The sequence below is a fragment of the Stegodyphus dumicola genome, chromosome 1 (assembly GCF_044657685.1).
Source record: "Stegodyphus dumicola isolate Sdum_Otavi_A_Nest chromosome 1, ASM4465768v1".
NCBI classification, from domain to species: Eukaryota; Metazoa; Arthropoda; class Arachnida; order Araneae; family Eresidae; genus Stegodyphus; species Stegodyphus dumicola.
Window position 1 is genome coordinate 217,986,464 of NC_140768.1, and position 16,072 is coordinate 218,002,535.

Consider the following 16,072-nt stretch of genomic DNA (forward strand, 5'->3'; position numbering starts at 1 on the left):
AATAAATGCACTTTTTCAAATTCACTATATTTGTTTACCATAGAGACACTCTGGCGCTAGGTTCACTTAACAGCGTTATATTTCGTTCATATTATAACTCAGAATGCATAAAATTTATATCATTTGAAGAATTATCTAATCGTTGCCACATGTTCTATTCAAATACTATAATAAATCTAGAACGATGTATAAAAGAATTATCTTCAGAATTCATTTTAAAGCAGTTTTATAATTTTTTTTTTGAGGAAAAGAGTCTTTTATTCTTTCCTTACGTACAGATGTCACGCAAAAACATCGTTAAATTGCATTCGATAGCGGTCAAAATGGATATTTTCGTTCAAATATGCTGCCCGAAACTTTTCAAGATTACAATACTTCCTTTTTACTTCGTACAAGGAAGTAAAATTCAGAGCATTTATGACAAATCTTAATTTGTTTGCTGAAAATTTAAACGAGTACCAATTAAATCTTTTTCTAGTGCTGGAATCAGGACGAGAAAAATTTAAAAACGCTGATTTTATTAAGTACGGAAAAATAGTAAAGACAGTCCCTGAATGTAGATAAACCGAAAAACTTTCTGAATTATTTTCAAAAGTACTTGGTTTTATTTTGATTGACAGATGCATGGGGAAAAAACTTCGTTAAGGAAGTACACGAATAATAAATATCGATTACAAATTAGTCCACCAGCGGTAAAGTCGCTGAGCACCGGTGGTCTGGGCTTCAAATCCTGGTAAATGGGCTGGCTGTATGGGCGTTTTCGTGGTTTCCCCATGGTCTTCTTGGTGTAACGCGTTTATGAGCCAGTTTCGTTTAGAAAGTACTCCAGAAAGGCATTCCCTCAATTAGGCAGATAGCTCTTGAGTGCTTTGCCATAATAAAATAAAATAAACACAAATTATTGATGAAAATTTGCATTGGGTACTAACGAATACTACAAGGGATTTCGAACCTACTTTGCGTGAAATGATCGCAAAAGAGCATTCCAGAATTCACGTCTCATATTAAGTATATATTAAGCAGTCTTTGTTTTTATAACACAGCGCTGTAATAAAAATAAAAATGTAAGCAAAGCTAAAGATCATTGATTAATCCTCAACGCCTTTTTTTTTTTTTTTTTTTTTTTTGGGATTCATGTTTCTTGAACTTTACGTATAAATTTTATATTTCATTAGCAGATCTGCATGCAAGGCTGTTGTGACTCCGTGTTAACCGTCTTGGTTTTATTTAAAGTAAAAAATATGAAATTAAGTGCAAAAAACATTATTTATTTACTTATTATTGTTTATTATTATTTCTATTGGGAAGAAGTGTTTGCCCCCCTCCTCCATTGCGTCGTGGCAGATAATAGAGAAGCCGCAAAAGATCGTCACGCAAGCACCATCGCATTTTGTGCCGACATGCCCGCATGGTTCACTGAAAAGGACTTCTGGGCCGCAGTTTAAGCGTATTTGCCTTCACGTGGATTGCATTTGTTATGTTTCCTAGTTTGTACCCTTACTTTTCACATGTACACTTCCAAAGAATTTGAATGTGAAGAGGGTTCGAATGTAGTTTGAAGATGAAAACTAAACTGGTTCACTTTCATGAAAAAGTTTTTGAAAAGTTCAGCAATAGAAAAATCTTAAAATTTATGGTTCATTAAACTGGAACAAAATGTACATTAAACTGGTATTTTCCCTTTAGACGTTGCTCGTGAAATAGAAATAAATCCATAAATAGAGAGAGTCACTAAATCCGAATTTGTTAAATCGGGGTTCGATTCTATTGAGAAAACTGAAAGAATGCCCGAAATATTACTTCTGAAAGATGTTGAATGAGTCTGTTATAAGGGAAGTTCATTTATCAGCGAATGACATAGCACTTAAAACAAAACTGATGTCAGCAGAACCTTTCTAGCGAGTTGCACCCCATTGAATCTGAAAATATATCTCCGCACCCCATTGAAAAATGTGTTTTAATTTTTTTAATCTAGAAAAATAAATTTTTTGAGAAATTTATTGTTTATTGAAAAACATTGTATGTTTTATATAAATACAAAAGAATATTATTTTTATTAATGACTAGTCTGTTGTTGTTTGTTCATTATTATATTGGCGAAGCGAGGTCATTTTTTTTTTTTTTTTTTTTTTTTTGAAAGACATACGCGTAAGTCTCACTTGCATTTAAGCAAATTTTTAATTTTGTGATAAATGAAGATAATTTTTCACTAGATATTATTATATTTATACCAAATCCTTGCATTGATAGATTCAATTCATTTAAATGGCTAAATATGTCTGCTAAGTAGGTCAGCCTCAGCATTGCATCATTACTTTCAAAATCTTTTACTAAATAACAGTTTTGACTAGTCAATAATTTAATAATTTCCTCACGAAATTCAAAAACTCTGTTAAGCATGCGACCCTTAGATAACCATCGTATTTCGATGTGATACAGGAGCACGGTATGATCAGCACCGATTTCTTCGCAAAATGCATGAAAAGTGCGATGATTAAGCGCTCGCCCTCGGATGTATTTTACTACATTTACTGCTGTAGTTAGATGTTTTAAACTTTCTGGCAATGCTTTCAATGCAAGTGCATGACGATGCAACATGCAATGCGTTATTATAACTTCCTGTAATTCTCCTTTCATGTGTGAAAAAAATCCTGAATTTTTGCCTAACATTGCATCAGTGCATATTGAGCCAATCACATTCATTAGTAATTGATATTTAGTAAAAAAATCTTTGATGCGATTGAAAACATCAATTCCTCTCGTATTCACCTCGTGGCTCATAAAATAGAAATTCTTTATCACCTCTTTTTCCTTCACATACCTGACAAATACCCAAAGTTGGCTACAATTATCAACATTAGTTGACTCATCCAGTTGCATGCTTATTTTTAGTGGACTGATTTTTATGTCTTCAATTACTTGCATTAAAATATCTTCACTGAGATCTTGTATTCGCGATCGTATAATATCATTCGATAATGGAATCTGTTGGATTTTTTTATGTTCTTTCGAATCTGAAACTGTTTTAGCAATAATTAAAGCAAAAGGTTTAATCAACTCTTCAACGATCGTGTGAGGTTTCTTTTTTTTTTTCACATAAATATACCATTTGATATAACGCTTCTAATAAAGATTTTTGAATTGCTGGTCCGCACAATTTTAAGATAGTTCCACTGGTATCAAACCGAGCCTTCTTTGACTTCAAAGCTGTTCATGCTATGCGCTTTTTCGCCACCATGCAGATTGTTGAAATGCTCTAATAACTTTCATGGTTTGAGATTGCTGTTTGAAAATATTTTGGAACACAAGATGCATTGCGGTCGTTGCGTGCCATCTTTTTCGGTTGTGCAGGTAAATCCATAACCGGCATACTTATCGTTCCATTGTCGTTTTTCTGACATAAGTGGGGTTCACTATAATCGATTTAATTATTTAGAAATAATGTAATATAATATATATAATGTTCTTATGTTTGTAATATCACTGAATCCTATTCGGCTTGAACGGCCAATTAAGAATGTACTATTAGTCTCAATAGGTTTCTGGACAAGTCAGAATACACAATACACATGTCGCAGACACAATGGTTGACTCAACCTAACACTTCTCCCGCACCCCCCCCCCCGGTTAAGAACCACTGGTTTATCGTTTTCACTCTTGCTCTGGGCTGGATGTAGTGCTGCCATCTACTGATATTTATATAAAATATTTAACTTGAGTTTTCAAAGTTGTTAAATTTTTCTCTATAATTGTTCCACTATTTTATGTTGCTTCTTTTTCTTTGTTTAAAAGAATACTAAAAATATTATCATGGTCATAATTACATTTATTTTATAGTTTTTTTTTTTTTTTTTTTTTTTTTAATGCAAGGACAGTCTTTAGGGCGCATTTTGTAAATTTGATTCTTTTACATTCTATATAGTGTCTCGGAAACGTGATCGTTTAGTTTCTGAAAATAATGTCAAAAATTTAAACTAAAGCTATAAGTAAGCATAAAAATTAAATGATCTTCTTTCAAATATGAGGGTACTTAGTCTTCAGTTTCCTCTAAATTTTTATTCCAAATATAAAATATGAGCTTAAAAATTAATAACCTTTTAGAGAGAGAAGTCATTTTACAAAAATCTTCAAATAATATTGAGATTATAAACAAAATCTTTTGCAACGATGTTAAATACATAAATTCATGGTATTATTTTGCTTCAAATACAATCGGCAACATCAACAAAAATCGTCTGTTTAAATTCTTCAATTCAGTTTCCTAAAATTTGGAGTTATTTTAACTTGATAACTATTCATAATGTTTACTGTCATGGCTGCTGATCAAATGTGGTTAGAAATTCTCAAATAATTTAATTTACAAGCAGAAAAGACGAAATTTAATAGGAAAAAATTAATGATAACATTCTTAAAAAAGACTGCTTTCGAACAATGTGTTCTATAATGGAAGCACTACGATCATTTACTTTCATTAAAACAGACTCGTCTGAGTTGTCTTCTGTGGATAGAAAAACTATTCTTCATAAGAGTAACAAATTAAAATAATTTGTTTGCAGAAAATGCAGGTTCGTTACTAGTTATGGTTTCATATATCGCTGCCTTACAAGAGAAGAATGCACTGTTGCCAGTCCATTGCAGTTAAATATTGGCATCTAAGGCTGTAGCTCGTCAATAGCCAACATGTACCACTATTTTTCTTGGAGGGATGTTAGAAAAATTCAATTACAACAATTTTACTGTTAAATTTAGTAGAAAAAAATTTAACAATAATTTTCCAATGTATTTTATTTGAATTTATTACAGAATGTTTTTTTGTAATGTATGATAGAATATAACGTTTTAAGAGCATGGGAAATATTCAAATGAAAGCAAATTTTAGAAACTATCAGAACTGTCATGTGGAACACACATTATTGTCCAAAAAAGTGTTATAGCCCAGTACTGTATGATCCAAAACTCACAGCATACGTTTATCAATCAAGCGAAAGAATTTTTTAATCTAGTCTTCATAGTAGTAATGCCACCTGAGCCAGGTAGCAAGGGAAACAATTTGGCAACTATATCAATCTGATATATGTAATGGCTAGATAGCAAATAAATAAATCGATACCTTTTGAAAGAACAGAAAGCTTCAACATTCTTTCTTTCAAAAATATGAGAAATTGAAATTCTGACTACTAGAATGAGATATTATTTACACTGATAGAATATGATTTAACACCTTTTGTTAAGATGATTATTTATTTTAAATTTCAAAAACGGAATTCTGATGTGAGGGGAGTTATAATATATGGATATATGTTCGTCTCTTGATATCAGAATCTTAAGTTTGCATTATGTCATGGATCAATATAAATATACTAATATTTTTAAATGAAATCTGAAATTATCAGCGCAAAAATATAACTAATCAAATAATTTCAGATTCTATACAGCCAGTAACTCTAGGCACACAGTGCTTGAGTATCTTTGATTATGTTTCGATTATTTCGAAATATTAAAACTTCTTCTAAGTGTCCAGTTTTAAATTCTGTCAAATGTACTTGAGCAATATATATATATAATTTAAAATCAACGTATTTCTTCAAAAAAAGGTTGGAATTAGTAAAATAAGTTGATGGAGCAAAACAGAATCATATAGTACCAAAACGTCTAATTGCATCAATATTAAAATAAATCAGTTGTTGCTATAAACAATAATAACAATGCAGCAAATTTTAGAATAATTTCAAGAAATGTTATTTGTTTGTTTGTTTTTATTTGATAAAACAATGACTGGTGATTTTTTTATATAATTTTCTTTCCTCAAAAGTATACTTAAGGTTGTGTTGTTGTATTCCCGTAAAAAACTAAGATACCAGCCGCCAAAATCCATTTATAGATGTTGCTTGAAAAGTTATGCAAATAATAAGAATCTTCGCACCAGCGATGTTAGAGGACTCATCCAACGTGCATAAGAAGATAGCATCGTTAATTTTAAATACCCGGTATCTCATCCATGAGCAATTAGAGCTAGGGTTTCTGCTTTGGCATTGCAAATTGTGCACAAAAGTGATTCTGAGACGCATTTCAAAGCGTTATGAGCAAATCATTTATAGTGAGAGAAGACGAAGTTTTGGCCTAGGAGAAAAGGTTGGTTCAACAAAAGTAACACCCGCCCTCTTATACCTTAATAATGGTTTGATGGTGGCAATAATGGACCAAAGACCAAAGCAAAAGGCTCTAGATGCCACAGATATACAATGTTTGAGATCACACAATCAATAGAACAATTATTCTGAACCAACGATGTTGCTACCCTTTCTCTGAAGGCATGTGGTATCAAGGAAAGTGGTTCGGATATGAATGGCATAGCCAAGATTAGGTCTGGATGTCCATAAGAAATACAATTACGAATGAACGTATGACAATTATCTATTATTAAACGTATGCAAAGCTGTCTGGCTAGGTGGCGAACTCAGTCATTCTGGACTAGTATTCCACTTAACAATGAATCCCGTTTCTTTTTCAATTATGATGACCGCCAGCGTGACAGCACTCGGCAGTCACACTCAATATGACAGCATGGGAAATGAATGGAATGGCTTGGGGAAATGAATCTCATATCTTTCAGTTACGATGCAAAGTACTTAGATCGCATGTTCGCCATTGTCTTCTACAACCGCTTGCATTGCCTGTGCTGTCAAGGTTCAATTTATTAAAAAAGATAACACTCAGCCGCATATACTGCAGGATTTCCTCAGCAATATCTTCAAGGACTTAATATTCTGCCAGCCAGATTCTTGCATGTCACCAATAAAACACATTCAGGACATGCTGGGAAGGCACCTGCAGCCTTTTTAAAATACAACTGAATTGGATGAAAAAATACCATAAAAAATAAATACTTCAAAAAAGCAAAATATATGTTAAAATCTTCCACAAATGGACATAAGCAGTTTAATTGACTCTGTGTCGCACCGAAAATCGTCTTGTATAGTCAAAAGCGGAGGATTTAGCATTTACTGAATTACAATCTTCATGTTGCCATATTTCTTAATAAAATGCTCTTCTAGGTTCAAAAGTTTAATGATTTACATGTCTTCTAAACAGTGTGTTCGAGAATAAACATACTCATGAAACACAAACACCAAGATTTAATGGATTGTAGCTTTATTTCTTTTAACTTCTGTTTGGATGAACACTCTTGCCATCGCATAGGTGCACCTCTCAGCACGCAATCAAGCACACTAATAATGGCCGCTAGCTAACCACGTTGTCGTTTTCTCCCATCGTGGTTGCCAGATCACTTCTGCTTTAACATACCGCCCGGGTTGGGCATTTGTTACATAGTTAACAATGACCAAAATTAAACAGTTTTAAATCACCATACAGTCCAAATCATATATCAGAAAATTTAAATTGATACACATGAACAAAAGCAATAAACATAATTAACCACAGAACATGAAATGCACAACAACTAAATTAAAATACAATACCTATATAATAAGTTTTTGAACTCGGGGAAATATAAATGAAATTATGTAACATCTACTGGTAGTACAGCTAATTTAGTTATTGGTCTTTTTAAAAAACCTGACTTGGTTTTTGCAATACAAACTCTAACCTTTTTATCCTTACCAAAATTGACCTCTTCTATTTTACCCAGTAATTAAGTCGAAGTGGGCATGTTGTCTTCCTTTACTAAAACTATAGTGCCCTTTCTAACGTTATCCTTAGAGAAATACCACTTAAATCGTTGCTGTAAATGACTGATGTAATCATTTTGCCATTTTTCCACAAATATTGCGTTACTTTAGTAGTGCGCTGCCAGCGCTTTAAAGAACTATCAGAAAAATCAGTTAAATCAGGCTCTGTTATTGATGTTAAAAGTCGCCCGACTAGAAAATGTGCGGGTGTAAGAGCTTCTAAATCATTGGTGTCATTTGACAAAGGGGATATTGGACGTGAATTTAAAATTCCTTCAATCTGGTTCAATATTGTAAGAAACTCCTCAAATGTAAAAATCAATCTCCCAACTGCATGCTTAAGATAAAACTTAAACGACTTAACACCTGCCTCCCAGATACCTCCAAAGTGAGGAGCCCTGGGAGGGATAAACTTCCAATGAATTCTTTCAGATGTCAGATATTTGGTTAAGAATTCAATCAACATATTGTAGAGTCGCTTCAATTCATTGCTAGCCCCACACAAAATTTCGAGCGTTATCGCTAAATAAGGTTGCGCATTTACCCCTTCTAGAAATAAATCGCCTCAAAGCAGCAATAAATGGTTCTGTAGACAAATTTGAAACGATCTCGAGGTGGACTGCACGAGTCAAGAGGCAAACAAAAATTGCAACATAAATCTTGTGCACTACGCTCTTCTTTTGAGTTGTATACTTTATACCAAAAGGGCCATAAAAGTCAACACCAGTATGGTTAAAGGGAAAGGATGGATTCAGTCTCTCTAACGGTAAATTTCCCATCTTTTGATCCAGCAATACTGGTTTTACTTTGGCACACGTAACACATTCTCTTACTATCTTTCTAGCAAGATTACGCCCACTTATCGGCCAAAATGTTTGTCTAACACTATGCAAGAGCGCTTGTGCTCCAGTATGAAAGTTTCGAATATGGTAGTGTAACATAATTAAATGAGACAGTTTATGATTTTTTGGCAGGACAGCAGGGTGCTTTGTGTTAAAGGGTAAGTTAGCTTCCTGCAGTCTACCACCTACTCTAATAACTTGAGATTCATCTAGAAAGGGACATAAAAATTTTAACCGACTATTTTTACATACTTCTCTTCTCTTACTTAAGTTCTTCAGTTACTTAAGTTGAATTCTTCATGAAAGTTTTGACATTGGACTAAGGAAAGTAATTTATTTTCGCTTAACGAAACTTCATCTACTGTCAGATTACCTACTTGTTTTTCCTTGGATCTACAATTTCTAATAAATCTTAAAACATAAGCAAAAACATTAATTAATTTAGCATAACAATTAGTAATACTAAAAACATAATCTAAAAGAGAATTTTAAACAGTTACGGTCAAATTTACATTAGAAATAAGTTTCAGTTCGCGCACACAGTTCTCATTTGAATTTTCAAACTTATTATTAACACTATAATTAATGACTTGTTGATGCAGAAAATTTGGTAATTGAAACCACAAAGAGTTGTCAGCAATAATTTCCGGTCTCAGACCGCGAGAAATTAGGTCAGCGGGATCGTCTGCGGTTCTGACATGTTGCTCACTTAGTTAATACTTAGTTAGCTCTTGGATCCGAGCTACTCTATTTGACACAAACACTTTTAGAAGATGAGGAGATGTGCAATCCAGGCTAACACAATTGTTGAATCTGTGTACAGAATAACTTTGTCAACATATAAACTCAAAGATGTTATTACCTTACACACAAGTTTGGAAAGGAGCTCTGCTGCACACAACACCAGACGAGGAATGGTTATTACCTTGATAGGCGATACTCGAGATTTGTTGCAAAGTAAAGTCACTTTAACTTCGCCAATTTTAGAGACACAGCGCAAGTAAATTACTCCACCATATCCAAAATTTGAAGCATCAGCAAAACAGTGGAGCTCAATTTCTTTAATTGATTCTGTTAGAGTGTAACGGGGCACTTTGATTTGTTTCAACTCTAGTAGGGCCTTTTGAAATGTCTCCCAATCTTGTCGCTCTTTGAAGGGAAGTGGATCATCCCACTCTAGATGTAAAAGCCACAGCCTTTGCAGGAATATCTTAGCACGCATGATTACAGGCCCTAGGAAACCTAAAGGATCAAACAGTTTAGCAATATCTGCCAAAACCGTGCGTTTTGTACAGATTTTTGACGAACTAGACACAGTAAAACTAAAAGTTCTGGATTCCATCTTAAACCCAGAGTCTTTACGGTGCTTTGTGAAGATTCTCCAAAACGATACTCGTGTTTCTCGAATGGAACTTGTTCTAAAAGAATTTTTTCGTTTGAGCACCACTTGTGCAATTCCATTTTCGCAGATTGTAGCATGTCTATTAACTTCCGCTGCAATTCTACAGCAGAGGTGACATCTTCTGCACCAGACAAAATGTCATCAACATAAAAATCGTTGAGTGTTGTTTTAGAAGCCAATGGATACTTATCCTTTTCATCTAAGGCTAACTGCTTCAACACATGTCTAGGACACATGTCAACACATGTCTAGGATCAATTACTTACGGTAACATATGGAACAAAATCAGCGCTTATTGCTAAAAAAGGCGCTGATTTTGTTCCATATGTTACCGTAAGTAATTGATATAGTTTAGATGCATCATTCAACGTATGTTTCCAAAGGATGCATTGAAGTTTGCGTTGCTCAGGATCTATACGAATCTGCCGATATATTTTGCATATATCAGCAGTCAAAGCCACCTTGTGTTTTCTAAATCGTAGCAAGATAGCAAACAGGTCATCTTGAACTACACCTCCATTCATCAAACAGTCGTTTAATGAAAAACCAGACGATGAAGGAGCCGATGCGTCGAATACCACTCGTAACTTAGTTGTACTGCTGTCTGCCTTATAAACACCATGACGAGGCATTATGTATTTAGGAGTTTCCGTCACACTCTGCATTTTTTGCATATGCCCTAACGCTTCATATTCACTCATGAACTCACAATACATCCAAGACATGTCAGGGGTTTTGTCTAGTCTCTTCCACAAATTATTTAACCGTTAGGTGGCTGCACGAGATTCTTGCGAAGAATCACCCAAATGAACATCTTGCCTTAATGGTAGCGTCACTACATATCTACCCTCAATATCCCTCTGATGGGTTTTTCTAAAATGCTCCTCACATTCTACTTCTTCTTTATTTTTTATTTTGAGAGATTCTGTAACAGACTCAATTTCCCAAAAGGACTTGATTAGTGAATTTAAGTCTTCTTCGACTTTCATAAATCCGCACTGAATCGTATTGCCTGAATTTGAACCAACATTTACACCGGTAGCAATGTATCCAAATACGGAATTTTGAAGAGTTAAATTAGAATTGCGTGGATGAATTTGATCAGCCTTCAGTAGTTCATAAAAGCATTCTGCACCTAACAAGGCATCTATTTTCTGGGGCTTGTTAAAATGAGGATCCGCTAGTTTGATCTTTTGCGGAAGCTGTGAAAATGAAAATTTAAAATAATTCACTGGTACCAAATCATTAATTTTAGGTACAAAAAAGAATTCGAGAGCACGGTGGTAATCACGCTTGTTTGATATCACAGCAGTAAGCTTGGATTTCACCGATAGAGCTTTTCCATTTAAACATGAAATTGATATGTTAATTTTTCTCCCTTTTATTCCAAGCCTATTACCGAAATTATAGGTGAAACACGAACACTGACTTCCGCAGTCAAGTAAAGCTCGACAAGCAATAAAATTCCCGCAAGAATCTTTAACATAAATAATAGCAGTAGATAGTAATACCTCCTTCGAAATCCCTTGTGAAGCAGTTACAGACGAACCAATAAATTCCGAATTGTTTATTTGGTTGCAATTAGATAACATTTCAAAACATCTGGCTTCAGCGTTCAGCTCCGAGCTGTCTACTAAAGGGGGTCAGAATTATTAGCCAGTGCTTCCTCCTTCCCCACACAACTCGCTATAGTAGCAGGTGAATGCGAAATGTCTTGATTGGGAAAATGCAGTAAACTATGGTGTTTTTTCATGCATTTTGAACAGCTGAATTCTGAACGACAGTTCTTTGCAGAATGAGTCGGATTAAAACCCAAGCAATTAAAGCATACTTTATGGTTCTTAGCAAATTCAAGACGTTCACTTACAGTCATTTTCAAGAAAGAACTACATTTATACAACTTGTGAAAATTGTTAGTTTTACAACAAATACATTTAAAATCTTGACCTTTAACATTTGACACCAAGGCAGTCACCTTTTGAATAGGTTGACCCTTTTTCGCATTAAACGCATTAGATGACTTTGACGACTGCAAAGTTCTAGCATGATTTTTTAGAAATGTAATAAGCTCAGATAATTTAGGTAACTCACTTGTTTTTGAATCTCTTTCCCACCAAAGACGAGTGGAAACATCCAATTTTTGCAGCAAAATATATGCAAGAAATGTTTCTGCGAATCCCTCAATTTTTTGGTCTAATATTTCCAAAGACCTTACACTTTCATTCACTGTGTCTACTAATTTTAAAATAGAAGACGGGCTTTCCTTTTGTATGGGAGAAATTGACATGAATCGCTTTATCTGGGCGAAAACCTGATCACGTTTATTGGAGTATCTCTCTTCTAAAAAATCCCAAGCAATTTTATAGTTATTGTCACAAATTGTGACTGATTGAATAATCCTAGCTGCTTCGCCATGAAGCGATAACTTCAAATACGAGAGCTTTTGGGAATCCGATAATACATTATTATTATGAATGCTTGAAATGAAAAGATCCCGAAAGCTTAACCACTCTTGAATATTTCCACTAAAAGACGGCAAGTTTAATTTAGGTAATTTCATACCTTGTGCACTGGTATTTTCAATCTTTACATTGCTTGCATCTTTAGCAGTAAATTTTGACATTTGTCGTTTAACCTTAACCCACAAAGTATCAATGCTGTCTTGAACAGTTTGATGTTCAGTTACATATTTGTCAAATTCTTGTTCATCTACTACTACAAATAATTTATCAAAAATCTCTGAACACTCATTATTAAATTTTGCACATTTATTTTCAAAAAGTTTAACTGAAATTCATCACAAGTATATTTTTCGAAATCTGATGTCGCTTTCGTTATATTTGACTTTAAAATTCTTTTCTTAATTAAAAATGCTTCCATAATTAACGTTAATTAATAATACCGAACATATATGAACAAATTCACTTACCTCCGTTTGAGGTAAGCCAAATGAACCCGAAATTTGTAAATCCAAACACACACTAATTTTTAATTATTTTGTCGAATGCGAAGTAACATATCACACTTTTTTATCAATTTAACACTTCACCATTAAGCTTTTTAACCAGCACTTAATCCATAGGCACTAATCTTCCTACCGGGTTGCACGGACCACAATTATGTTCGAGAATAAACATACTCATGAAACACAAACACCAAGATTTAATGGATAGTAGCTTTATTTCTTTTAACTTCTGTTTGGATGGACACTCTTGCCATCGCATAGGTGCACCTCTCAGCACGCAATCAAGCACACTAATAATGGCCGCTAGCTAACCACGTTGTCGTTTTCTCCCATCGTGGTTGCCACATGACTTCTGCCTTAACACAGTGCACATGTTGAGTTTTGCAACCGTAACTTATTTCTTATGGATACAATACAAACAAACATATATGCATACATATATTTTCAGTAGAATGAATTTTATTTTTTGGAAAACTATTTGGTGTAAGAAGGAAACTAGGTTAAATAATTTCAATTTAACGTATTTAAATATTTCGTGTTGTTTTCGGAATCTAAAAGAGTCTCAACTGAGTTTTATGCATACATAATACACGCATTTTCAAAATAATTACTTACGATTTTTTTTAACCTTCTGGTATTTTTATGCCTTACTTAATGTGGCTTTACATTACTTAATTAAACATACAGTGGAAGTTTTGTTTATCAGTAACTTATTTATGATTTCTTTCTGTATTTCTAAATAAGCTGTGTTCATACCACTAGTAATACTTATACAAAATAAACACAACAAACAAACTTGCATTATGCTAAAATACTTATTTATTTCACAAATGAAAAAATGTGCACAACTCCATAAAAAACTCTGCTGCGCATGCTTCAATGATTTTAATGAAGGTTAAATGAAGCTGGAAAAAATATAATACAATGATTAGTGGTTGAAACAATTTTATAATTGGCACACTATTTTTTAACTAAAAAAATAAATGCTATAAAAAGGTTGTCAAGCCTTTACTTTCCCCTAGAATTGCCAGTGCGAGAGTATGTAAATTGTAGTAGAACGCGCACTATATTCAAATTTTTAGCAGAAGTAAGTTGAGTTTAAATAGAAGGGAAACGAGATTGTATGTGTGCTTCTTGAATCACGAGCGTGAAGGTTGCTAGGTACAAATTTAAGAACCGCGCGTTTGGCCTGTGTGCCTATTTCGGCAGTTCGTTGAATCTTCAACTGCTTAATCAGTAAGCTTGCTGAATCTCAGCTGTATCTTAGAACGCGGTTAAGTTAGTTACGATTTTAGAGCCTCGTAGGTAGTGATCTCGTTATTTATTCATCCAGTCATTTATTTTTAGTTTCACATTTTTGTTTTGTTAAACCGCCAGGTCGGCGTAGTTTGTGAGCGTCAAGTGAACGCAGCTGTTATTTCTAAAGTGGAATAAAAATGGATTTAAACCCTTCTTACGAGTTTGTGTAATTTACAGTTCATAGCAGTCACTATCACTGTTGCTGACAAGTTGGGGCCTCGCAACACTATACAGTAAAGCAAAATAAAATAAACAGACGGCAATTCTCTATAAATGAGGGGGCATTAATATAAGTTATTATGAAGTAAATAAATGCAATAAGAAATTTTTTGCTTATTATAAATAAATTTTTTGTTATTCTTGCTGTGATTCTCACGTTTAAATATAAAATTAAGATTTTTAACATTCACATGTTTTTTATTTATTTAGATTCTTTAAGAAACTGAATTTCGCTAATAATAAAAGTACTACAGACACTCTGGTAACACTGTAATTTTTTAAACAACACTTATCACATTAAAGTGATATAGTATAGTATTCATCCTGCTTCCCTCGATCTTGTTGTGTTGGCTGTTTGTAATAATTCACTTGGTGAACTTCTTAATTTATAGCAACCTATTTGCCTTTCCTCTATTTAATTTACACGAGCGGAAAAAGATCATCTTTCATAGTTTCAAATAATTTTAACAAAGCGCGTAAATCACATTTGGCGTTATTATCGCTAGTAACAAATATGTCAAATTTCAAAATGCGCATATATGTAAATTCACGTATATCTTTGGAGATTTTGAATAAAAAACTCCACATTTTTGCAGATATGTTTAGAAATACATCTACTTTAAGATGATAAAAATTTTATACGTTATGAATCAGAATTCTTTTCGAAAAATTTATAAAAATTACTTTAAAATACAAATTAAAAAATAAATCATAAAAAATGAGCTAATTTTATTTGGAATGTTTGAATTTCGAAATGTGAAAGGAAGATTCAAATAAGTTTAATAAAATAAAGGAGATATATCAATAAATATATACCAAATTCAATTCACATGGAGGAGCTAAAATTTTGAAAGCTAATTTTTTAAAAACTACTCTTGCGATTTTTTACAAAACTTGGCACTTTGGCATAATTAGAGTCGTAAAATTGAAGTATGGAAAATATTTGGTATTTTTTTTTTTTTTTTTCCAGAAAAAGTTCGATTTTGTGTCAAAATACCTATGTTATTCGACCTGCGAATTCTGTTCAAAACTTTGTTTTTTGCATATGGAAAGAAATTTCTATTAAATTTCTCGTCGTCAACACAGCGAACATATTTTTCAGCAGTTGACTATTGCCTGGCTAAAATCTGTATTCGTTTCCAAACGACTAAAGTTGCTATACTGAAAAAAATGTCCACTGCGCATGCTGGAAGCACACGCTGTGCAAAAGCGAGATGCTACTGTACAATTGCGTAATGTCTCACATTCCCTCTGCTGTTGTTTAAAAATACTGGCATCTGAATGTTGACTCACACATACAGATTTATCATAAAAAAAGTTTCGATATATATGAAACCCTAGTGGCCTACCCATTCAATCAATCGAAATGTAGTTTTAGATATTGTTATTCGAAAGTAAGCACTAGGAGATTGTAATGATTTAAAACAATAGAGCTCTCACGGTTATAGGGCAAACATTTTTAAATTTTCGAATGGCAACACCTACTTTTTACCTGCACAAACTGATCAACGCATTGAAAAACTATAAATAGCGTTGAAACGATACACAGATAACGAAAATTGCCGGCGTAAAACATTTGCAAAGAAGAGAATTGCATGCATGACAACACAGAGAGGAGGTGCATTGACATATTTTACATAATTCACAGAAAGAG

At 33.4% G+C, this 16,072-nt stretch overlaps 1 protein-coding gene across 4 annotated transcripts in view; it reads right to left on the minus strand.

Annotated features, from left to right (window-relative positions):
* Positions 1–13,696: 13,696 nt before the first annotated feature.
* Positions 13,697–16,072, minus strand: part of LOC118201808 (annexin A7-like) — a 156,402-nt gene continuing 154,026 nt past the window's right edge. For all 4 annotated transcript variants that reach the window (XM_085825620.1, XM_085825612.1, XM_085825628.1 and 1 more), the window contains one exon: positions 13,697–13,805. The gene's annotated coding sequence lies outside the window, so the exon portion shown is untranslated. The remainder of the gene's footprint in view (positions 13,806–16,072) is intronic.